Raw genomic sequence first — 24,525 nt, 5'->3', positions numbered from 1 at the left:
TAGATAGAAAGGTCAGTCCTGGGGCTGGTTTTGTTCAACATCTTCATTAATGATCTGGATGATGGGATGGATTGCACCCTCAGCAAGTTCGTGGATGACACTAAGATGGGGGGAGAGGTAGATATGCTGAAGGGTAGGGATAGGGTCCAGAGTGACCTAGACAAATTGGAGGATTGGGCCAAGAGAAATCGGATGAGGTTCATCAAGGACCAAAGAATCCCAGGCACTGCTACAGGCTGGGGACCCACTGACTAAGCGGCAATTCTGCAGAAAAGGACCTGGGGATTACAGTGGACGAGAAGCTGGATATGAGTCAACAGTGTGTCCTTGTTGCCAAGAAGGCCAACGGCATATTGGGTTGCATTAGTGGGAGCATTGCCAGAAGATCGAGGGAAGTGATTATTCCCCTCTATTCGGCACTGGTGAGGCCACATCTGGAGTAGTGCGTCCAGTTTTGGGCCCCCTACTATAGAAAGGATGTGGACAAATTGGAGAGTCCAGTGGAGGGCAACAAAAATGATTAGGGAGGCTGGGGGCACACAACTTATGAGGAGAGGCTGAGGTAACTGGGCTTATTTAGTCTGCAGAAGAGAAGAGTGAGGGGGGATTTGATAGCAGGCTTCAACTACCTAAGGGGGGGGGGGGGGCGGCGTGACGTTGCTCTCCATATGACTTTATGAAAATATGCTAATGAGTGTGAATATAATGTAACTGGAATATGCTTCATGCAAAAGGTCTCTTGTAAGAGATCATTACAAAACATATAATCTACTGAGTGTGGTCATCCTATTTGTATAAATGTATCATTCTTGTATCTGAAACTAGAAATATAACTCTGAGCTCCTATTGTAATTATCCAAAGTGTGGGCCATTAATGGTGGTTTGGAATCTTGATGGCTCCCATCAACTAGGACAATTGGTTGTAAATGGCTCTGTTTACTTGCAAGCCTTCCTGTGAGTCAGGCCAGGAAGGATGAAGGCTTGGGGTCTCACAGGACATGTGACCATGTCACCTGGTACTGGAATCCATCTTAAACCTGGTGCTTTTCCATTTAGAAGGAGGGGTGGGGACCCAGAGAGACAAACGATTCCCGCCTTGTGCCAAAGCTATATAAAGGGGTGGAACAGAACAAAGGAGGTTCCAGTCATGAGACATCCCCTAGTTATCATCTGAGCTGGAGCTAACAAGAACTGTACCAGGGGAAAGAATTGGGCCCAGTTAGGAAGGTGTCTAGTCTGTGAAAGAAGCTTATTGGAACATCTCTGAGGGTGAGATTTTATCTGTAATCCGTTTCTTAATGTATTAGGCTTAGACTTGCATGGTTTTTTTTGTTTTTTTTTAAATTTTGCTCGGTAACTTACTTTGTGTCTGTTATTACTTGGAACCACTTAAATCATTTTTGTACTTAAAATCACTTTGCTTAGGAAATTAATCCAGAGTAAGTAATATCTGGGGGAGCAAAGAGCTGTGCATATCTTTATCAGTGTTAGAGAGGGTGGACAATTTATGAGTTTACCCTGTATAAGCTTTATACAGAGTAAAACTGATTCATTTGGGGTTTGGATCCCATTGGGAGCTGGGTGCTGGAGACAGGAGCACTTCTTAAGCGGTTTTCAGTTAAGTCTGCAGCTTTGGGGCACATGGTTCAGACCTTGGGTCTATGTTGGACCAGACTGGCGTGTCTGGCTCAACAAGGCAGGGCTCTGGAGGCCCAAACTGGCAGAGAAAATCAGCTCAGAGGTAATCTCACACATCAGGTGACAGTCCCAAAGGGGTTTCTGTGATCGAACCCGTCACAGGGGGTTCTAAAGAGGATGGAGCTAGGCTGTTCTCAGTGATGGCAGATGACAGAACAAGAAGCAATGGTCTCAAGTTACAGTGGGGGAGGTATAGGTTGGATATTAGGAAAAACTATTTCACTAGGAGGGTGGTGAAATCTCCATCCTTAGAGGTTTTTAAGGCCCAGCTTGACAAAGCCCTGGCTGGGATGATTTAGTTGGGGTTGGTCCTACTTTGAGCAGGGGATTGGACTAGATGACCTCCTCAGGTCTCTTCCAACCCTAATCTGCTATGATTCTTATGAACGAGCGTTCCAGATGTGTCAAAGTCCAATGAGCTATGCTGTCAAGAGGAGAATATCAATCTGGATGGCAAATCCAACCTCTCTGCTGGGTCAATAGGTCTGGAATTACTGGGAGAGGCCAGTAAACCGCTGCAGTTGATCTGAAAACCACTGTTATCTTGCCCAGGCCAGGGCAATCAGAATAATTATGGCTTTGTCTTGTTTGATTTTTCCCCGAGAACTCTCTTAATTGGAGGAACTGGGAGTGGGAAATGCACAGAGGAGACCTACTGTCCAGTCTAGAAGAAATGCATCCAAGACAAACTGGCCGTCTGCTCCTGAGCTGGAGTAAAACCACTGAGATTTGGAGTTGTCTTGTTGCAAATAGGTACATGTCTGGATACCTCCAGCAGGAGAAGATATTGCTTGCTATTGAGTCCTTGAGAGGCCACTCGTTCTGATCATGTAAGTGTCCACTCAGCTGATCTGTGACGTCGAGACCGGTAGGATAAATTTGGTGTACTAAGCATCTCTCCCACAGAGCCACAGCCTCTCTGCACAGATGGCTGAAACTGGTTCCTCTTTGCTTGGTCACATGAAACATCACTGCAGCGTTGCTGGTAACTACTCTGTCCCTGAGCTGAGTTAGTGCTTCAGGAACCTTTGCAATCCCTGAATGCTATAATCCTAATTGTAAATACAAAGTCCGTCTCTAATCTGTAAACATGGCACTTTGACCATCATCTCCCACTGACTTCAGAGCAAGGTTGCTCACCTCGCAAGTAAAAAAATTGTTTTCTGACCTGCTGGCCCCAGAGGTTGGAGAATCAAACTGGGCTTTTTCCTTTTCAAGTACCATCACTAGTAACAGGCTGGGCAGGCCAAATTCAGCCCTCACTGACACCTGTGTAGCCTATTCGCCTTCAGTGGGTTTGCACAGTTACCACGGAGGGCTACAAAAGTGAAGAGAGAATTTGGCCTGTGGGGCCTTTATGACTAAGGCTGATGCGTGCGAAGGAAAGAAGGTCCTAAGGAATGGAAGGTAACGGGTGGTCACATGAACCCAGTAGACCACTAGGATGCCTTGGTAGTTTGTGAGACATTAAACTTGAAAGTTATTCTGGCTACATTCATGCCTTTTCCTAGCACTGCAGTTCCCCCTTCACTCTGGTAACTAGTATCAGGAGGACTGAGAAAGCTAAAGTAAGTGCTGTATCCTCTTGGGGGCGAGGGGGGAAGAAGAGGAATGGAATCCTAGCCTTCAAATGGGACTCTACATTCATCTCTAACTTGGATTCAGAGAGTTTAAGGCCAGAAGGGACATTAGATCAGCTAGTCTGACCTCCTGATCGCACAGGACAGAGAATTCCACCCAGTAACCCAAGTGTGAGCCTAGACTTGGCGAATCCACCACTTCCCGTGATAGTTTGTTCTAATGCTTAATCACACCTGCACTGTGGAAATCCCCCCCCCCCCCCTTTCTAATTTGAATTTGTCTGGCTTTAACTTCCAGCCACTAGATCAGTGGTGGGCAACCTGCGGCCCATCAGGGTAATCTGCTGATGGGCCATGAGACAGTTTATTTACATCAACCGTCCGCAGCTCCCAGTGGCTGCGGTTCGCCATTCCTGGCCACTGGGAGCTGTGGGCAACCGTGCCTGCAGACAGTCAATGTAAACAAACTGTCTCACGGCCTGCCAGCGGATTATCCTGACAGGCCGCAGGTTGCCCACCACTGCACTAGATCTTGCTCTGCCTTTCTCTGCTAGATTAAAGTGACCTTTAGTATACGGTATTATACACTGTCATCAAGTAACCCTTGAGCCTCTTTTTGATCAGTTAAACAGATCAAGCTCTTAAAGTCTCACACCATAAAGAAATTTCCTTCAGTCCTTGAATCACTTTTGTGGCTCTCTTCTGTATCCTCTCCCATTGTTTAAACATCCTTTTTTAAAAATGCAAATACAGAATTGGACACAGTATTCCACTATCAGTCTCACCAGTGCCTATGCAGAAGTAAAATCACCTCCCTGCTCCTACCCACTTTCCCCCTGATTATACATCCAAAGACTGAATTAACTCTTTTGGCACTGGGAGCTCCCGTTCAGATGCTTGCCCACTGGGATCCCTACACTCTTTTCAGAATCCCTGCTTTCCAGGATAATGTAAGTATGGCCTACATTCTATATTCTTCCATGTATGACCTTGCATTTGGTTGTATTAAAATGTGTTTTGTTTGAATGCGCCCAGCTTTCCAAGCAACCCAAATTGCTCTGTAAGAGTATCCCATCCTCACTGTTATTTACCACTCTGCCAACCTTTGGGTCAGCTGCAAATATTCTCAATAGTAATTTTTATTTACTTTCAGATCATCGATTAAAAATATTGAATAGTGTCAGGCCTAGAACCAATCCTTGTGGAACCCCTTGAAAAGACTCCCATTCAGTGATTTCCCCAATGACAACTACTTTTTGAGAATTGTCAGGCTGCTCCCTAATCCAATTAATGTGTGCGCTATTGATATTAGTGTGTATGTTTTTATTCTGAATGTTTTACAGTATTAAGTTAAATGACTTACTTAGACTTTTGTATGTTACAACTATGTGGTTACCTTTATGAACCAAACTTGTAATCTCATAAAAAAACAATCAGGTTTGTTTGACAAAAAAAAAAAAAAAACCATGTTGACAGGCATTAATGATGTTCCTGTCCTTTAAAAGTTTATTGACTGAATTCTGTATCAGCTTGTTCATTATTTTGCCTGGGGCTGATGTTCAACTAGCCAGACTATATTTACTTGGATTATCCTGCTCACCCTCTGTAAATGTTGGCACATTGGCGCTCTTCCACCCTTCTGAAATGTCCCCAGTATTTCAAGATTTATTAAAAATTAATATCAGTGGGCCATCATCCTTGGCCAAATCTTTTAGGACTTTTGGGTGTAAGTTATCCAGACCTATTGATTTAAAAATGATGATTCCTAGCAGATGCTATTTAACATTGTCCTTACTAATGGACAGGAAAATACTTCATCATCCTTTTGTGATATTAGTACATCATCCTGCTTCTCTTCAAGTACAGAACATATTTATTGAACACTTCTGCCTTTTCTGCATCATTATTAATAATTTTATCATCTCCATCTAGTAATGGGCCTATACCACTGTTAGGCTTTCTTTTGTTCCTGATATACTTAGAAAATCTTCTTATTGACCTCAGCCCTACCAAGTCATGGAACTTTCCCTGATGTCTTTAGCTTGCCTTATCAATTTTCTACACTTCATAATTTCTACCTTATATTGTTTGCGATCTATTACCTTTTCCCCATTTGTTAATGTACATAAATTACTGCCTGCACTTTCCCTTTTAACCAGGGTGATCTTTTAACCAAAATTACTCTCTGTTATGGAATTGTCTTTTGGGTTTGTTTAAGAAGAGTTTACAAGATGGCTCAAATTTTCGTTCAATTTTCTGTCCAAATTTTTCCTCCCAGTCAATTTTACTTGTCATCTTCCTCTGCTTTGGGAATCAGCTCTTCTGAAGCAACAAGTGTGTGTGTGTGTGTGTGTATATATATATATTATTGATTTGGACTCTCCTCTCTTTGCCCATAATGAACATAATCAAATCATAATCACTTGTCCCTATAACCTAGTATGGAAGACAGTATGGGTTAGTCTCAAAGTTACTGCCTCTTTAGGTGCTTAAGTCCACCATGTAGGCACCAATGACATTCTCAAAACCAACACTCAGCTGCCACCTAACCCTATAGGCCCCTAAATTTCCACCAGTAGGCAGGTGCAAAGCGGCCTACACCCTGATGCCACCCTACAGCTAATAAGTTGCTCAGAGTCCTCACTGAAACCAAAGCCCTGGCAACCCCTTTGACAGCAGGGCCAAATCCCAAAAGTGTTCACAGAGCATGCCTAAGACCTGATATCTGTTACAAAAGACAGATAGGGACAAACATGATTTGGAGCAGAGACTTAAACCCAGGTCTCCCACAACCCAGTTAGGTGCCCTAGTCACCATGGTATTTGGGGCCAGAGGGCTCAATCTCTCCTGTTTGAAGCTGTTCCTTTTTGTATAAATAATTAAATATTCAGTGGGCCTGAAACAGAGACTGACTCTACAGCTCAGTGGTCAAGGTGTTCACTGGGGATGTGGGAGGCTCAGGGTCAAGTCCTCACTCCAATGAATATTTAATTAGTTGTACCAAGCGTAACAGCTCTAATACGAGTTTGAGAGAGACCAACCCCAGAATACTCACTAGCCTGGTGGTAAGGGCACTCACCTCTGCCAAATCAGGCAGAGCAGAATCCCCAAAACAGGTCTCCCGTGTTCCAGGTGAGTGCCCTAACACAAGGCTATTAGCTATGATGGGGTAGCTCTTTCTACCCACCCTAAGGAGAAAGGCCTAGGATTTGACTGCCAAGGCAGAGGCTACTAAAGCAGACGACCTTGTGTAGGCACCATGTAACTCCAGGAGAGGGCTTATGGCTGAGACTCCTGAATGGAGGGAGGCATGTCCCTCCAGCCTGTCAGTCAGGCCCCTAGAGACCCAAACTAACAGGAGCTGGGTGAGGGCCTAAATCCTTTCTTCTGCATTTCACTCCGGTCTAACTTAGGCAGCTCACCACTCAGCTTGCGGGCTTCTGTGAAGCCCTTCCTTAAGTGCCCAACTCTCCCCATGCATTGTATGGAGAGCCTGGCCACCTAACTTAGGACTCAATTCCACAAGGTGGCAGGGGTGCCTAGGGATTAAGTATTACAATGCCTAGGTACCTGTTGGATTTAGCCCTGTGGGGATTACCTGGTTTCATATTACGCTGTCACGTTATTAACTGCACTTTTTAAAAATACTTTTCTTATCACTACATGCCCAACAGCACTTCTCAGGAGAATCTCCAAATGTAATATTCATCTCTGAGCTGTAATTACATGTCTGAGCAAAGGCTGAGAGGTAGGTTGAATCCCAGTTTGCTGCCGTCATATTCTTTTCATAGATTTAGATTCCAAGGGCAGAAGTGACCATTGTGATCATCTAGTCTGATTTCCCATATAACACAGGTCATACAACTTCCCCAAAATAACTCCCAGAGCAGATCTTTTTGGGGAAAAAAACATTCTATCTTGATTTTAAAATGGTCAGCGATAGAGAATCTTCCACAACACTTGCTAAATTGTTCCAATGGTTAATTACTTGCTCCATTAGAAATTTACTTCTTATTTCCAGTATAAATTTGTCTAGCTTCAACTTCCAGTCACTGGATGGTGTTAGACCTTTCTCTGCTTTGCATAGATTCCAAGGTCAGAAAGGACCACTGTGATTATTTAGTCTGACCTCCTGTACAACACAGGCCAAAGAATTTCCCCAAAATAATTTATTTTGTATGATTTCTTGTGTCCACATTTAAAGGGGTGACAACAGCCCAGTCAACTCGAAATCCTGACAATTTTTAAAGGGAATGTTAAAAGTGATGCTAAGTCCTATCCCTACCCCATCCCTGTGTCCCCACTGAAAAGCACAGTGGATTTACATTCATTTTCCTATTTTAAAAATGTCTCCCCGTCCCCTGTGGGTGTGACACAAACCCACACAAACTGACTGACTGACAATGACTGCATGTAGAGTGCTACCAACTGCCCACAGTAGACAAACTGAAAACATAGGGACAAATACTAATGTGCTTTCATCTCTTTCAGTTATTGGAATCTCAGGTGTCACTGGCAACTAGCAGATGAAACACTGCCACACAGAAGTGACAATACCCCTTCAAACAGAGATAAGGGGCAGGGGATGTGGGGGAAACTCCATGGGACAGAGCAGAAGAGATGGGAAGGGAACTCTGGTGGAGCCAGACTGGGGAGAAGGGGGAGGGGGCGGGGAAGAACTTGAAGGGGAATGTGGGGGAAATTCAAAGGGGAGCCAACCTGGGGGATGGGCAGAAACGATGGGATTGACGAGGAGAATATACTGAACTGACAAGAAGCTGAAGCAAGGAATCGACATAGGATGTATGTAAACGAGGCAAATTCATATACATCTGCACAAATGAGGGCACTGCATCCTTCCTGTGAAATCACCGGCTTTCCCAATTCTTACCCTTGCTGCTGCTGCTGTCACATGCAGCTCTTGTATCCTCACTCAAGGAGCTGTGACGTAAAGCAGACTCTACTATCTTTGCAAAATCCCTCCCTTCCACCCCAGTCCTAAACAGTCACAAATATACCCATAGCCACAAGGAAATGGCCAGAATGACACTCTACATTTATTTGCCCAGCATTGCTCCATGTCTCTATGACCACATCACCATGTTCTAGGAAGAATCTCTATGGTTAGAGTCCTCCCGTAGTGAGGTCTTTATTAGAGTCCTTTCTGAAGGACACTAACTAGAGACCTCGCAGACTTTGCTGGGGAGGGAACATGCCAAGGGACAAAGATTCACTGTTTATGCATTTGTTGAAGTTCTATGCTAGGAGTGGCCAAACTTACTGACCCTCTGAGCCACACACAATAAACTTCAGAAGTTTGAGAGCTGCAAGATACACACAACCTGCCCCGCAGGGCGGCGCCTGCCAGTGTGTGGGGCTTCTGCCCCGATTCCCCTCTGCTGGGCTAAAACCCTTAGACCCTCTTCCCGCAGGGCAGAAGCCTCTAGTCCCACCACCGGGCAGAAGCCTTGAGCTTCCCCCTGCCCAGTCTTGTAGGTGGAAAATTGGAGGAGTGTATGGGGGAGGAGGGGCTTGCGAGCCGCACTTTAACTGTAAAAGAGCCACATGTGGCTCAAGAGCCAAAGTTTGGCCACGCCTGTTGTATTACTCCTGGGGGAATTCTGTGGCACGGCACGTGCACAGAATTCAGGTTCCCTGCATATCTCTTTGCTTTCCCGCAGAAAAATGATTTTCTGACAAGGAAACAAAGGGAAGCCGTAAGAGCGGTCACGCCCCTCCCTAGCAGCGGAGGCAGGTTGGTTTGGGCACCTGGAGCCGCTAGTAGAAACATAAATCATGGGGTTGGGCAGTCATGCGTGTGTGTGTGAGTGAGTGACTCTCCGTCCCTCTCGCTTACTATGTTTCTGTGGAGGTAGGAGTGGGGCAGGCTCTGTCATCTCAGGAGAGCAGAATGCATACTCCTGGGGGAATTCTGCACCACTGCGCAATGTAGAATTTTGAAGAAATTAACTTGCATGCAGAATTTCCTTTCCTCCACAGAAATGGGCTGCAGTGCTGCTAGCTGCCACTAGGGGTCACTGGACCCAGCAGAGCCCAGCTCACACAGAAGACACTGCTGGGGGGAGGGAGAGGGAGCTAGAGGTTTCCTGGCAGCTGCAGTTCCCAGCATGCCCTGAGGGAAGGAGAGGGTGGCATGCAGGAAACTCCATGCAAGCCTGGTACAGAGCATCAGGCTGTTACTCTTTCTGGATCCCAGGCTCTGGAGGGGGGTGGGTGTTTAGGCTGGGGGGGCCACAGCTGTGCTCTGGGGGTGAGGAGGTGTGGGTGTCTGGGCCAGGGCCCCCCCCACAAATGGACTTTGAAGGGGAGGGGGTCAGGCATATTGGCTGGGGGCAGTGTTCCCTCTAATTTTTTGACATCCATGTGCAGAATGAATTTTGTTCTGTGCACCAATATGGAGGTGATGAGTGACACAACACCTCCTTATTGGTGCACAGAACAAAATTCATGGGGTGGGGCCGAGGGGTTCGGAGCATGGGAGGGGGCTCAGGGCTGGGGCAGAGGGTTGGAGTGTGGGGGGTGTAGGCTCTGGAGTGGGGCTGGAGATGAGGGGTTCAGGGTGCGGGAAAGAGCTCAGGCCTGGGGCAGGGGGTGAGGGCTCTGACTGGGGGTGAAGGCTTTAGGGCGGGGCTGGGGATGAAGGGTTCAGGGCATGGGAGGAGGCTCAGGGCTGAGGTGCAGGGGGTCTAGACTCTGAGGCAGGGCTGGGAATGAGGGGTTTGGGGCTGCAGGCTACCCAGGGGTTGCATTGGGGAGAGAGGACTCCCTCCAGCCCCCTCTCACCACAGCAGCTTGAGGCAGGGGAGCGGCGCCTCCCCCCGGCTGCAGCAGCTTCGGGGGTCCTAGGTCGGGCTGAGGGAGGGGCTCCTCTCCCCCAGTCGCAGCAAGTCCGGGGCAGGTCCACGCTGGGGCTAGGGTGACCAGTTGTCCGGATTTTATAGGGACAGTCCCGATTTTTGGGTCTTTTTCTTATATAGGCTCTTATAACCCCCAACCCCGTCCCGATTTTTCACACTTGCTGTCTGGTCACTCTAGGCCCGGCAGAGAGGGCCACCTCTCCCCTGGCTGCGACAAGTCCGGGGCAGGTCCACACTGGGGGAGAGGCATCTCTCCCCATCACAGCCCTGAGCCCCTGTGCGGGGCTTAATAGGCAGCTCAGAGGGAACATAGGCTGTGGGGGCCATGGCTGGGCTCTGGGGGGGAGGGGTTGTGGGTGTCTGGCCCGCCAGCTGGGCTTGAGGGGTGGGGTGGGGCAGGGCAGAGAAACAGGAACTGGGTTGTCATAGGGCTTTCTTTAACACTCTACTCCTGGGGGAATTTGTGTGTGTGTCTGTATTGTTACAGACATACTTGTGGACAGGTATTTTGAAACAAGTTACAAAAATAATTGAAACTGGCATGATTATATAGGGATATATTAACAAATAACATTTGTAGAATTTTAAAATATTGTGTGCGGAATTTTTAATGTTTTGGCGCAGAATACCCCCAGGAGTATTATATGCATTAATGCTCAGCAACTTGAGGTTTAAGGTCCAACACTAAATGCCTTGCCAGAGCAGGAGGCACTTGGGAGGAACCAGTACAAATGCTCCCAGCACCAGTAAGCACTGGGCCTGGGTCAGACTGATAATTGAAGAGGAATACTTACACTCACTCAGTTCAAGCACCCGAGTATCACTGTCCACCCACCGACTTTCACCATGGCTGCCCATCCACAGCACGCAGCCACCTCCAATACCAGCACTACCAACCATCCCCTAACTCCCAGCACACACACACCTGTGATGCCAGCACCCCAGCCTGCATGCCTACCTGTTTGCACTCCCAGCATCCCCTCCTGCACTCCCACCTACACTAGATACATTCACCCAACTTTATCCTTTAACCAAGACAGTGGGGTGGGGGATGGTGTGCAGTAGGCACCAGGGCTGTCCACTGTGGCCTGCGCTGGCATCGTGGACTGTGACCCTTATCAGCCTGCCCCAGCAAGCAGCAACATTCTGGCGTCACTGAGACAGACAGTGGATGGGAGAGGCCCCATTGCTTTTGCTGTTTAGCTGGGCATAGTTTACTAGAATGTAAAGCTGGGCACTGCCATTGGCCCTCAACCCAGTGCTTGCCTCTCCTATCCCTGTCCCCTCCATCCTGACCACAACCATTCCTCCTCACCCCCTGCCACTCTGCTTCTTGTCCCTTCCCATCCCCACCTGATTACTTCTTTCCTGCCCCACCCAGTGATGGACTCCACAGGCCACATCCTCTTGGCTCCCTCTCCAGGTATATACCCATCCCTGGCAGATGTTCGTCTAACCTGCTCTTACTCTTGAGGGTCACACCCCGCTTACCCCTGGCCGGGCTCCCGCAGTTCCAGGGGGGACATGGGCAGAGGTAAGGGGGCCAAGGCTGGGGTCAGGCGCGGGGCCGAGGCTGGGGGCGGGAGCAGAGCCACGGCGGGGCTGCAGTGGGGGCCGGCAATCAGGCCTGCGGCCAGGCGCGGCTCTGCTCCTGGCCTTCCCCCGGCCTCGGTCCCGAACTGGGAACAGAGCCGCGGGCTGACACGGGGCCGTGAGGCAGGGACTGGACCGGAGCAGAGCTAGGGGCACGCTCTCCCTCCCGCCCGCCCCCGCGGGGGCTGGCCCAGGCCTCGCCACCCCTCCCCGGACGTTCCCTTTGGGGCACCTCGGCTCCAGCCCTAGAATCTCCTGCTGCCATTTCCCCTAATGCTGTTGGGGAAGTTCTGCCCCCCCCCTAGCACAATGACCCCCCCGCCCGCTGCACATACCGGGCCCGCAGCGAACGGAACGGGGAGAGTCTCGGCTCCAGCTCCGGGCGCACACGCGGCCTCTCCTGACGCTGCCGGAACGCCTCTTCTCACGTGACCTCCGCTTCCGACCCTCCAGGGCGAAGGGCCTGGGGGGGTCACGTGGGTGCCTAGGGCCGCGGCCCCGCGCAAGCAGGGTGAAAACTCGCGGAGTCCGACTGCGCATGGGTAAACCCAGGGGCGGAGTCAGTGACCCGTTACCTGTCCCAGGGCGTTGCCTTGGCGACAGTGTCAGTTACTGGGTGCTCCCCCTCCCCCCGGCGATGAGGTCGGTGACTGGGGCCCTCTCTCCCCTCCCCCACAGAAGTGGCAGGTTTGTATACTTTTTGGTGGTGCCCAGAATGGGTCCAAGTCCCACCCGCACCTGCCTCAGGCTCCGGGAGGGAGTTTAGGTGCAGGATCTGGGCTGGGGCAGGGGGTTGGGGTGCAGGAGGGGGTGCGGGCTCTGGGAGGGGAGTTGGGGTGCGGGCTCTGGGCTGGGTGCAGGAGGGGGTGCGGGCTCTGGGAGGGGAGTTGGGGTGCGGGCTCTGGGCTGGGTGCAGGAGGGGGTGCGGGCTCTGGGAGGGGAGTTGGGGTCGGGGGGGGTGCGGGCTCTGGGCTGGGTGCAGGAGGAGGTGCGGGCTCTGGGAGGGGAGTTGGGGTCAGGGCTCTGGGCTGGGTGCAGGAGGGGGTGCGGGCTCTGGGAGGGGAGTTGGGGTGCGGGCTCTGGGCTGGGTGCAGGAGGGGGTGCGGGCTCTGGGAGGGGAGTTGGGGTCAGGGCTCTGGGCTGGGTGCAGGAGGGGGTGCGGGCTCTGGGAGGGGAGTTGGGGTCAGGACTCTGGGCTGGGTGCAGGAGGGGGTGCGGGCTCTGGGAGGGGAGTTGGGGTGTGGGCTCTGGGCTGGGAGCAGTAGGGGGTGCGGGCTCTGGGAGGGGGATTGGGGTGCGGGCTCTGGGCTGGGTGCAGGAGGAGGTGCGGGCTCTGGGAGGGGAGTTGGGGTCAGGGCTCTGGGCTGGGTGCAGGAGGGGGTGCGGGCTCTGGGAGGGGAGTTGGGGTGCGGGCTCTGGGCTGGGTGCAGGAGGGGGTGCGGGCTCTGGGAGGGGAGTTGGGGTCAGGGCTCTGGGCTGGGTGCAGGAGGGGGTGCGGGCTCTGGGAGGGGAGTTGGGGTCAGGACTCTGGGCTGGGTGCAGGAGGGGGTGCGGGCTCTGGGAGGGGAGTTGGGGTGTGGGCTCTGGGCTGGGAGCAGTAGGGGGTGCGGGCTCTGGGAGGGGGATTGGGGTGCGGGCTCTGGGCTGGGTGCAGGAGGAGGTGCGGGCTCTGGGAGGGGAGTTGGGGTCAGGGCTCTGGGCTGGGTGCAAGAGGGGGTGCGGGCTCTGGGAGGGGAGTTGGGGTCAGGGCTCTGGGCTGGGTGCAGGAGGGGGTGCGGGCTCTGGGAGGGGAGTTGGGGTCAGGACTCTGGGCTGGGTGCAGGAGGGGGTGCGGGCTCTGGGAGGGGAGTTGGGGTGTGGGCTCTGGGCTGGGAGCAGTAGGGGGTGCGGGCTCTGGGAGGGGGATTGGGGTGCGGGCTCTGGGAGGGGGGTTGGGGTGCGGGCTCTGGGCTGGGTGCAGGAGGAGGTGCGGGCTCTGGGAGGGGAGTTGGGGTGCGGGCTCTGGGAGGGGAGTTGGGGTCAGGGCTCTGGGCTGGGTGCAGGAGGGGGTGCGGGCTCTGGGAGGGGAGTTGGGGTCAGGGCTCTGGGCTGGGTGCAGGAGGGGGTGCGGGCTCTGGGAGGGGAGTTGGGGTGTGGGCTCTGGGCTGGGAGCAGTAGGGGGTGCGGGCTCTGGGAGGGGGATTGGGGTGCGGGCTCTGGGCTGGGTGCAGGAGGAGGTGCGGGCTCTGGGAGGGGAGTTGGGGTCAGGGCTCTGGGCTGGGTGCAAGAGGGGGTGCGGGCTCTGGGAGGGGAGTTGGGGTCAGGGCTCTGGGCTGGGTGCAGGAGGGGGTGCGGGCTCTGGGAGGGGAGTTGGGGTCAGGGCTCTGGGCTGGGTGCAGGAGGAGGTGTGGGCTCTGGGAGGGGGGTTGGGGTGCGGGCTCTGGGCTGGGTGCAGGAGGGGGTGTGGGCTCTGGGAGGGGAGTTGGGGTCAGGGCTCTGGGCTGGGTGCAGGAGGGGGTGCGGGCTCTGGGAGGGGAGTTGGGGTCAGGGCTCTGGGCTGGGTGCAGGAGGAGGTGCGGGCTCTGGGAGGGGAGTTGGGGTGCGGGCTCTGGGCTGGGTGCAGAAGGAGGTGTGGGCTCTGGGAGGGGAGTTGGGGTCAGGACTCTGGGCTGGGTGCAGGAGGGGGTGCGGGCTCTGGGAGGGGGGTTGGGGTGCGGGCTCTGGGCTGGGTGCAGGAGGAGGTGCGGGCTCTGGGAGGGGAGTTGGGGTGCGGGCTCTGGGCTGGGTGCAGGAGGGGGTGCGGGCTCTGGGAGGGGAGTTGGGGTCAGGGCTCTGGGCTGGGTGCAGGAGGGGGTGCGGGCTCTGGGAGGGGAGTTGGGGTCAGGACTCTGGGCTGGGTGCAGGAGGAGGTGCGGGCTCTGGGAGGGGAGTTGGGGTCAGGGCTCTGGGCTGGGTGCAGGAGGGGATGCGGGCTCTGGGAGGGGAGTTGGGGTCAAGGCTCTGGGCTGGGTGCAGGAGGGGGTGCGGGCTCTGGGAGGGGAGTTGGGGTCAGGGCTCTGGGCTGGGTGCAGGAGGAGGTGCGGGCTCTGGGAGGGGAGTTGGGGTGCGGGCTCTGGGCTGGGTGCAGGAGGAGGTGTGGGCTCTGGGAGGGGAGTTGGGGTCAGGACTCTGGGCTGGGTGCAGGAGGGGGTGCGGGCTCTGGGAGGGGGGTTGGGGTGCGGGCTCTGGGCTGGGTGCAGGAGGAGGTGCGGGCTCTGGGAGGGGAGTTGGGGTGCGGGCTCTGGGAGGGGAGTTGGGGTCAGGGCTCTGGGCTGGGTGCAGGAGGGGGTGCGGGCTCTGGGAGGGGAGTTGGGGTCAGGGCTCTGGGCTGGGTGCAGGAGGGGGTGCGGGCTCTGGGAGGGGAGTTGGGGTGTGGGCTCTGGGCTGGGAGCAGTAGGGGGTGCGGGCTCTGGGAGGGGGATTGGGGTGCGGGCTCTGGGCTGGGTGCAGGAGGAGGTGCGGGCTCTGGGAGGGGGGTTGGGGTGCGGGCTCTGGGAGGGGAGTTGGGGTCAGGACTCTGGGCTGGGTGCAGGAGGAGGTGCGGGCTCTGGGAGGGGAGTTGGGGTGCGGGCTCTGGGCTGGGTGCAGGAGGGGGTGCGGGCTCTGGGAGCGGGGTTGGGGTGCGGGCTCTGGGACGGGAGTTGGGGTCAGGGCTCTGGGCTGGGTGCAAGAGGGGGTGCGGGCTCTGGGAGGGGAGTTGGAGTCAGGGCTCTGGGCTGGGTGCAAGAGGGGGTGCGGGCTCTGGGAGGGGAGTTGGGGTCAGGGCTCTGGGCTGGGTGCAAGAGGGGGTGCGGGCTCTGGGCTGGGTGCAAGAGGGGGTGCGGTCTCCTGGAGGGGGTTGGGGTCAGGGCTCTTGGCTGGGTGCAAGAGGGGGTGCGGGCTCTGGGAGGGGAGTTGGGTTGCGGGCTCTGGGCTGGGGGTGCAGGCTTTGGGGTGTGGCTGGGGATGAAGGCTTTGGGGTGCAGGAAGGGGTTCCTGGTTTGGCAGGGCTCAGGCCTGGGGCAGGGAATTGGGGTGCAGACTTACCTCTTTCAGCTCCCGGTCAGCAGCGCAGCCAGGGTGCAGAGGCAGGCTTCCTGCCTGTCCTGGCACCGCGTACCACGCTGAGCCCCAGAAGTGGCCAGCAGCAGGTCTGACTCCTAGGCGGAGGCGTGCAAGCCACTTCATGTGACTTTCGCTCTCAGGCACCACCCCATCTCCCCCTATTCACGTTGGCTGGTTCCCAGCCAATGGGAGTGCAGAGCCAGTGCTTGGGGTGGGAGCAGCGTGCTAAGCTCCATGCCCCCCCTGCCTAGAAGCCAGAACCACTGCTGGCCGCTTCCAGGGCGCAGCGCGGCGTCGAAACAGGTAGGCACCAACCTGCATTAGCTGAGCAGCACCACTGACGGGACTTTTAACATCCCGGTCAACGGTGCTGACCAGAGCGACCCAGTGCCTGACATGCTACGACCCAGTACTGGGTCGCAACCCGAACTTTGGAAAACGCTGAGTTACAGGGTCCCTCTCTCCCCCACACCCAGCTGATGGTGTCAGTTACTGGGTGCCTCCCTCCCGCCCCACCGATGGTGTCAATTACTGGGTCCTTCTCTCCCCCCCCGCCCCCCAGCGATGGGGTCGGTGACTGGGTGCTCCTTTTCTCCCTGCCCTGCGGGAGCTGTCCCAACAATGGGGTTGGTGACTGGGTGGCTCCTGCCCCGTGGGTGCCACCCTGGCAACCAGGTCGGTGACTGGGTGCCCCCTCCAGGCGCCACCCTGACACTGCTGCTCAGTGTTCTGGGGGTCTTGCACCTCTCATCAGAGCCAGTGTTAACACACTCTCCACCTGGCACCCGCGCCAGCCTCCTTAGGGGCCCCTGCAGGCAGTACTAAGCAGACGGGAAGTGCACTGATGAGCGGCTCCGGGTGACACAGACAGGCCCCACCAGCTTCCGGTCCAGAATTGACCTATAGCTTCATGGCCTATCCGTGTAGGAATGGCGTTGGGCTCATCTTGGGCAGCACCTGTCTCCCTTGCACCAGTGTCCCTTGTCAAAACAATCCGGTGAGTGGCATTGGCCTGGAAGTGACACATGCACCACACTTACATACACCCCTTTCACACACGCACACCCACATACATACACACATCCCCTACCCCCAAAAAGCTTAGGAGCTAGATCCTGTCTCTGTACAGTTGCCCTTGGCTCTGTCTCAGTGCCTGTCAATTCCTCAGCCAGGTGCACTGTGACAGGGCCATTGGGGAGGGCTGGAGTGGAGTTGGAACGGAGGCCTGTTTTTTGCATTGATTGAACTAGCACTTAGGGCTTTTATCTCAAAAGATGTGGATTTTCTCCTGATAGGTCTGTGACACTTCACCCCATATTCTTCACAGTAATATTATTATGATATGATTATGGCATAATTATGATGCATTTTGTACAAGTCGGGTCAAGTGAGGTGTCATTGAAAAGGTTATGGTTTGCTGAATATGATTATCCTATTTGTATGCATGTATCATTTTTGTATCTGAAGTTATAAATACTGACTATGTATCTGTACTTCAAATGTATTTACACCAGGGTAATACCCACTAGACAAGATGTTCTCAGTCTAGATAGTGGGTGGGGAAGGGTCTATTCAGGGCAATGGGCTATTAAGAACAATAGGCCTTAGGAGAAGCTTATCTCCCACCTGGTTAGCCTTCCTGAGAACGCTACAGACAGCCTGTAAGTAATGGCTGCTCTGACTCTACAAGGACATGTGACCAGGCCACATGATACTGGACTCCATTTTGGGATGTCAGTATTTTTCCACAAACTGGTCTGGGAACCAAGCTCTACAATGGCACGCTTCTGCCTCAGCAGGGAGTGAGTGGAGCTTGAGGACAGTTCCCCTTGCAGCCTTTGCAGAGGAGTCTAAGGCCTTGGCTACACTGGCGCTGTACAGCGCTGCAACTTGCTGCGCTCAGGGGTGTGAAAAAACACCCCCTTGAGCGCAGCGAGTGCAGCGCTGTAAAGCGCCAGTGTAATCAGCGCCTGCAGTGCTGCACGCTCGCTCGCAGCGCAGCAAGCTACTCCCCTCGGAGAGGTGAAGTACTTACAGCGCCGCGGCAGCACTGTGAATCCGCGAGTGTAGCCAAGGCCTGACAAGCTGCACTGGGATCTATTTACAAAGTTGGGCTGATTTCACGGTGTAATTAGGAAAGTTGCAAACACTGCAATGGGCATTGAGGGAAGCCTTGTGGGCACTCTGTTAAAGGGTCTCTAGGGTGGATGGAGGAGAAAGACACTTCATTAAAACTCATACAGAACATGTGTCACTGGGAGAGGGCCTAAGGGGGCAGGATGAGGAAACTGCAGTGGAGCCCAAAGAGCTCAACCTGCGTTGGCATCACAAGCTATCCCAGTTCCGGCACCGGGGATATGACAGAGGCAGCCGGGCCTGTCAGGAGGCTGCTCAGAGCAGCCAGTGTCAGCCCAGCTAGGGCTTTATCATAATAAATAAAATCACTAACACTTATCCTTTGGGTCTGGTTGACTTTGCTATCCATTCCTCAGTCAGTATGTGGTCCAGGTTTTATAGTGATAGTGTTAACTGAGGAATGTGGTAGGAAGTCCATATTCCAATCCAGCCCAGTTTTGGAGTGGCCCATGTGAAACAAGTTGGGGTGGGTTGGGGGTCTCAGCCCAGGGGCCTGATGACTACAGCCCTTGGCAAACAGGGACACAGTGGCTGGGCTAGGTAATCCGACTCCTCCAAGGCCTGGCTGGAGCTGGAGCTGAAGCTGCTGTATTAGGAGCAGTCTTCAGTCTGCAGCTCTGCTACTCTGGCACTGAACTGACACCTTTCCAAGAGGCAGGAGGAAGCCATGGGGCACACCTGGCCCATAAGGAATGGGAGCTCCTCTGGGCCTAAGGCCCCCACGTGCTTTATCTGAGCTTTCGAAATACCTGAGAGCAGGGGCCAAACTCTTTAGCAATGACTTATTAGGAGACCATCACATGGACCCCTCCCCTCCCGTTCCTGGTTCAGGCCCCTCCCTGCGTACTGGGCATGTTTCCCCTAAGCTCTGGCCCCAGGCTAATTCTTCACCTCTTGCTCAGGGTTCAGAAAAGCCCTGTGCTGCAAATGCTGTGGTGTGACAGCTTAAAAGTGACAAGATTTAATGTGCTTATATCCCAATGCTAGGAGTCTAAATAATAAGATGGGTGAACTAGAGTGCCTTGTATGTAACTAGAGTGCCTGGGACCCCTGCAACGAGCGTGTGCTGTGGACCTGCGGGATCGGTCGACGCTACGCACGTCTCATGCGGCGCCTCATGGTCTCAGACACCATCCGATGGTCCAGGGACATCTACATCGAGCACATCACCGGCCACCGACAGTACCAGGAGGCGTGAGCCAGAGTGACATCGTTCTCCCACTACGAGAAAGGGACCAAGTGACCTTCTCCGTTGGATCATATGAACTGGAACCATAAACTCCCTGAACATTAAATCTCACCAAATGAGGGTCAATCCATCCTCATCATCATATCCACTCATTATAATCCACACCCGAACATAGCCACTTTATGAACTTCATACCCTCATATCTCAATGTCTATACTTTGACCCATCAACCTTTTACCCCCAATCGGGGATATTGCAGATTATGTATTCCTCATGCCACCTTATCTTAAACCAAACTTTGCACCCTCGATAATCTGTATGTTATTCCCTGATAACCAGAAACTTCTATGCTCAAACTCTGTTCACTATTTTTTTTAACATCATCTTAATAAAATTTTTAAATCTGTTCTTATTAAATGAGGATATTGATATACTAGACATCACAGAAACTTGGGGGAATGAGGATAATCAATGGGACACAGTAATACCAGGGTACAAAATATATCAGAAGGACAGAACAGGTCATGCTGGTGGGAGAGAAAGGAAGTGTAGAATCAAGTAAAAATCTTAAATGAACCAAACTGTACCATGGAATCTCTATGGATAGTAATTCCATCCTCTAATAATAAGAACATAGCAGTAGGGATATATTACCAACCACCTGACCAGGATGGTGATAGTGACTGTGAAATGCTCAGGGAGATTAGAGAGGCTATTAAAATAAAAAACTCAAGAATAATGGGGGATTTAAACTATCCCCATATAGACTGGGGATACAGTGGGGAGTAGAGCTGAGAGGGGATGGGGTGTAGAAATGAGGGGGAACTGGGAGAGTAGAGCTGAGGGGGATGGGGTGTAGAAATGAGGGGGTACAGTGGGGGAATAGAGCTGAGGGGATGGGGAGTAGAGCTGAGGGGGATGGGGTGTAGAAATGAGGGGGGTACAGTGGGGGAGTAGAGCTGAGGGGGGATGGAGTGTATAAATGGGAGTAGAGCTGAGGGGGATGGGGTGTATAAATGAAGGGGGTACAGTGGGGAAGTAGAGCTGAGGGGGGATGGGGTGTATAAATGTGGGGGAGTAGAGCTGTGGGGGAATGGGGTGTATACATGAGGGGGTACAGTGGGGGAGTAGAGCTGAGGGGGATGGGGTGTATAAATGAAGGAGGGAACAGTGGGGGAGTAGAGCCGAGGGGGATGGGGTGTATAAATGAAGGGGGTACAGTGGGGGAGTAGAGCCGAGGGGAATGGGGTGTATAAATGAAGGGGGTACAGTGGGGGAGTAGAGCCGAGGGGAATGGGGTGTATACATGAGGGGGTACAGTGGGGGAGTAGAGCTGAGGGGGATGGGGTGTATAAATGAAGGGGGGTACAGTGGGGGAGTAGAGCCGAGGGGGATGGGGTGTATAAATGAAGGGGGTACAGTGGGGGAGTAGAGCTGAGGGGAATGGGGTGTATAAATGAAGGGGGTACAGTGGGGGAGTAGAGCCGAGGGAATGGGGTGTAGAAATGATGGGGTACAGTGGGGGAGTAGAGCCGAGGGGGATGGGGTGTAGAAATGAGGGGGTAAGCGAGTCCAGGTATATTGGCGTCCCTTATAGGTAAAGGCAAACAAATACTGCAACTTAGTGGATTGGTAAAAGATCCGACCCAAGGTGGGCTGTCTCTGGATGGCATGACCGGCGAGGGGGCTGCCTGGGTCTAGGATTGTGTGACTACATCTTTCCTCCCATTCTCCTCCCCACATGAACCAGTGACTGATCTGATCACCTTACCGGAGGCAATTAGAGTACGCGGCATCATCTCTCTGAGACTAGCCGACGCTCTTTGCTGAAGGGGGTGTAGGAGGGTCGTGGACATCCTAGATAAATATTTCCTGTGCGAGTGCCCGAGGAGTGGTGTGGTAATTAGCTTTATGAGCCGCTGACTCAGCGGACAGGATAGAGACGTGTCTTAGTTTATGAGCCGCTGCAGCGAACAGGGCACCCCCACACGCTTAGAGAATGGGTGGAAATCAGTCCAAGACTACTCCCGCTCCACCGAAAGGCACGCCTGCTTATGCAGCCGAAGAAGTGGCTATTCACCCACGAAAGCTCATGCTCCAATACATCTGTTAGTCTATAAGGTGCCACAGGACTCTTTGCTGTATTTTATGTATATGCATTATGGTCCCGGGACTTGTAAGTACTTAGAGAATTGGAATTTTTACACGCGTGATGATTTAGCTAAACAATTCCCACTAGAAGGTATCTTCTATTTAAATAAGATTGTCCGCCTCAGAGGCGCTCTTGTGTCACCTAAAATCCCTGATGGGCAGTGGGAACAGTTTGTTTATTGGTGGGAGGAAGCTACCAAGAGGCTCCATGATTTTCAACCTGAGAGTGGATTTTGTTTCTTCCACAGGGGTCAAGCTTCAGTTGTGGAGGAATTTTCCACAACGGAGTGAATTTTAGGGAGAAAGCACCAAATTCTCCCTGGCATAAGCGGGCATGTGCCCCATTGAAATCCACGGAAGCTATGCCATTTTATGCCAGGGCTGGATTGGGACCAAGTTCTTACAATGGAGTTGACACTACTTGGACCGGCAAGAAAATCACCACTGCAGTAGCCAAATCCAAGAGAACCAGTTGAAACTGATCACTTCCTCTAAGAGGAATTCATTAATATTGAGTTAAGCCCTGTGTATGAAAACTCATTCAGAGGAGACTTCCTGTTCCTCAGACATGAACAGAATATCTTGAAGAGCTGAGGGGTGGGGAGTTTGATGCACCTTCAGTATAAAAATGAAGTTATAAAAGGAGCTGGGCTGGGGAGACTTCTCTGCTCTTATTCAAATTAATAAAAAGAAATGCTCCTCTCTGTCATTTTGCCACTCGATGTGGGAGAAGTTGCGCAGGAAACAGACCACAGCAACAGACATCAAACAGCATGCAATGTGCTAGACAGCTCCCATCAGACAGTCTACAGCAGACATCACATACACGGGCCCAGATTCATCTCTCATGTAACTCCTTTGGCTTCAATCACCAGAGGTGAATCTGGTCCCTGGGACTTGTATATCTAAGGGGCTCTTCCATTAGACATGTAATTCCTTTGCTACATGGAGGTCAGATGCTTTGGAGAAGGATTTTAGTGACAATTAAACCTGTTTAAGAGGAACTTTTGGGAGGGATTTTCTGGCACTAACTCTGTCCATTCCCCTACTCTACCAACAGCTACTAGCGACATGGTTCAGTTCAGGGAAGGAGTGGGAGAGAGAAAGGGCCTTGCAGGCCAGCACCCAGCTGCTGACTGCCTATCAAGAGACAGTTAATAGCACAGTGAGTATAGCCTTACTTGTCCTTGAGCTGACTTCCCTGCTTATATCAGAAATGACACTCAATGCAAATGCATGAAAAACTCTTCCAGGGATCTCAAGGTGACTGGGATCTCAAGGTGACTAAGATCCCTCTGCTTCCATAAGAGAGGGTATGTCCAGACGGCGGGTAGCGATCGATTTATCGGGGATCGATATATCGTGTCTCGTTAAGACGCGATATATCGATCCCCGAACGCACTCCCCGTCAACTCCGGAACTCCACCGGAGCGAGCGGCGGTAGCGGAGTCGACGGGGGAGCCGCGGCCGTCGATCCCGCGCTGTGAGGACCCAAGGTAAATCGATCTAAAATACTTTGACTTCAGCTATGCTATTCACGTAGCTGAAGTTGCGTATCTTAGATCGATCCCCCCTGATTCACCATATGTGAGGTTCACCGATCATAAAGGACCAGATGCTTATCCCCAGGTCAATGTAAATCTCAGGTCTTTCCCAAATATCACGCTGTCAGCCAATCCTTAATCACTAATTTTAAGATTTATTGTTAAAAGAAAGAAGAGAGTTGCAAATGGTTAAAAGATCAATATCCGTACAAGTGACTTACAATGTTTATAGTTCAGAATCACAACAGTGATGGAATAAACTGCTGGCTTGTAAAAGTCTCTCTGGAATCATCCCAACAGATCAGAATCCAAAGGCAGCTTAGATGTAAAGTCTGTTAGTTTTTCCATGCACTTTCCAGGTTATTCCAAATGATTATTTGGAAGATCTCTGTCCTATGGCTTACACTTTCCCTGTTCAAAGTTTAAGCAGACTAGAGATGACAGGATCAGGCCCAAGCCTTCTCTTTTATAGCTATTCTAGCAGGCTGACAAGCCTACCTCATAGAAATTGTCACAGCAGGACCTTCCCCCGAGGAAGAATAGGCAATGCAGATCGCCTGCTGTACTTTGCTTTGAAGCTAATCTTCTATTTATGCATCCGAAGAAGTGGGCTGTAGCCCACGAAAGCTTATGCTCTAATAAATTTGTTAGTCTCTAAGGTGCCACAAGTACTCCTGTTCTTTTTGCGTATACAGACTAACAGGGCTGCTACTCTGAAACCTTCTATTTCCTGTGCATACACAGTAAAGTAGTTACACTCATTCACATCAGGTAATTAGCTGTTCTTCCATTATAACACAGATAGTTAAGCTGAAGACAATGTAGAAATTATTAGTTTCCTGCAGTATCTGACATGTTTGATTTTAAGGTTAACTGAACACCTGGCACACATAATTAAGGCAATTAAGACATGAAAGGGAATTAGCATCTACAAGCTAATTTGGTTACATTGTGAAACTTCTAACGGGTATAGATAAACACAGACAAATACACTTAGCAACTAGTGTTCATTTTTGAATGAGTTGCTGATTGCTAGTCTAATACATCTCTTTGAAATTCACATGCAAGTGAACTGTCTATTTCCTCATTTTAAAATATGTTAAAATATCCTCACACCTTCTATGGGTCATCTCGATTATCACTTCAAAGGTTTTTTTTGGTTTTTTTTCTCTCTCCTGCTGATGATAGCTCATCTCAATTGATTGGCCTCTTACAGTTGGTATGGCTACTCCCACCTCTTCATGTTCTCTGTATGTATAAATATCTTCTTTCTGTGTGTTCCATTCTATGCATCCGATGAAGTAGGCTGTAGTCTACGAAAGCTTATGCTCAAATAAATTCGTTAGTCTCTAAGGTGTCACAAGTACTCCTGTTCTTTTTGCGGATACAGACTAACACGGCTGCTACTCTGAAACCTGTCTTGATACAGGTCTCAGGACAGGGAACCCTCGCAGCAGAACTGCCATGTTTGCACAGTGTTTTGAAGATGTGAAGGGTTAGGAGTGAATATGAGAGGTCATCACCTGTTCATAGTCCCAGGCATTTGCACACTGTGTTTAAAGCACTTGCATATTTTGTGCTTGTGGTTGTTTATGAACTCCGCATTCTTCGAGGCAAATGGTCAGATTTGGCTGCTTAAATCACACCTGCAAAATGTGGGCAAGCAAAGCCTTCTTTTGTGCATGCGAACTGGT

At 52.0% G+C, this 24,525-nt stretch overlaps 1 long non-coding RNA gene across 1 annotated transcript; it reads left to right on the top strand.

The window, feature by feature from the left end:
• Positions 1 to 12,215: 12,215 nt before the first annotated feature.
• On the top strand, positions 12,216 to 19,552 carry LOC135891913 (uncharacterized). The gene is made up of 2 exons (XR_010562283.1): positions 12,216 to 12,436; positions 18,935 to 19,552. It is a non-coding gene; the product is annotated as an uncharacterized LOC135891913 (long non-coding RNA).
• The last annotated feature ends 4,973 nt before the right edge of the window (positions 19,553 to 24,525 follow it).

The sequence above is a fragment of the Emys orbicularis genome, chromosome 19, assembly GCF_028017835.1.
Source record: "Emys orbicularis isolate rEmyOrb1 chromosome 19, rEmyOrb1.hap1, whole genome shotgun sequence".
In the NCBI taxonomy this organism is placed as follows: domain Eukaryota; kingdom Metazoa; phylum Chordata; order Testudines; family Emydidae; genus Emys; species Emys orbicularis.
This window is presented reverse-complemented; position numbering and strand designations above follow the sequence as displayed.